Genomic DNA, 536 nt, shown 5'->3' with positions numbered 1-536 from the left:
GCCGCGCAGCGAGGCCTATCGCCAGCCTGAAGCGAAGAGCCCCAGCACCCAGCTCATCCGTCGTCCCGCCGCGGCGGGAACAACCGCTCGCCACTCCGAATGTCTACCGAGACGCCATCGAGGCGCAAACAGCGACCACAGCGACCACAGCGACCACAGCGACCACAGCGACCACAGCGCCGGCAGCGCGGAGCCTCTCAGCCGCCCTCAGGGGCTGCCGCGCCGCCTCGCATTTCGCGCCCTTTCCGCCCCCTCCGCCACAGCCTAGTCTCGGCAGCCAATCAGCTCCTCGGGCCGCAGCACGCGGGCAGAGCAGCGCCCTCTGATTGGCTCGTTCTCTCCGCCTGCCACGCCCCCTCCCGCGAAATCGGGGCGCTGAGGGGAAAGGGGAAGCTGATTGGCTCCGCCGCCGCCGCGTGACGCCGGCCGCACGTGTTCCGCCGGAGTGCGCAGGTGCCGGCGCGGCGCATGGGGGGAGCCGCGACACAGCCCCGGAAGTGCGTGTCTACTGCCGCCGCGCCCCCCCCCACCGCGAG

Source organism: Colius striatus, chromosome Z, assembly GCF_028858725.1.
Source record: "Colius striatus isolate bColStr4 chromosome Z, bColStr4.1.hap1, whole genome shotgun sequence".
NCBI classification, from domain to species: Eukaryota; Metazoa; Chordata; class Aves; order Coliiformes; family Coliidae; genus Colius; species Colius striatus.
Note: the sequence above shows the minus strand (reverse complement) of the source record.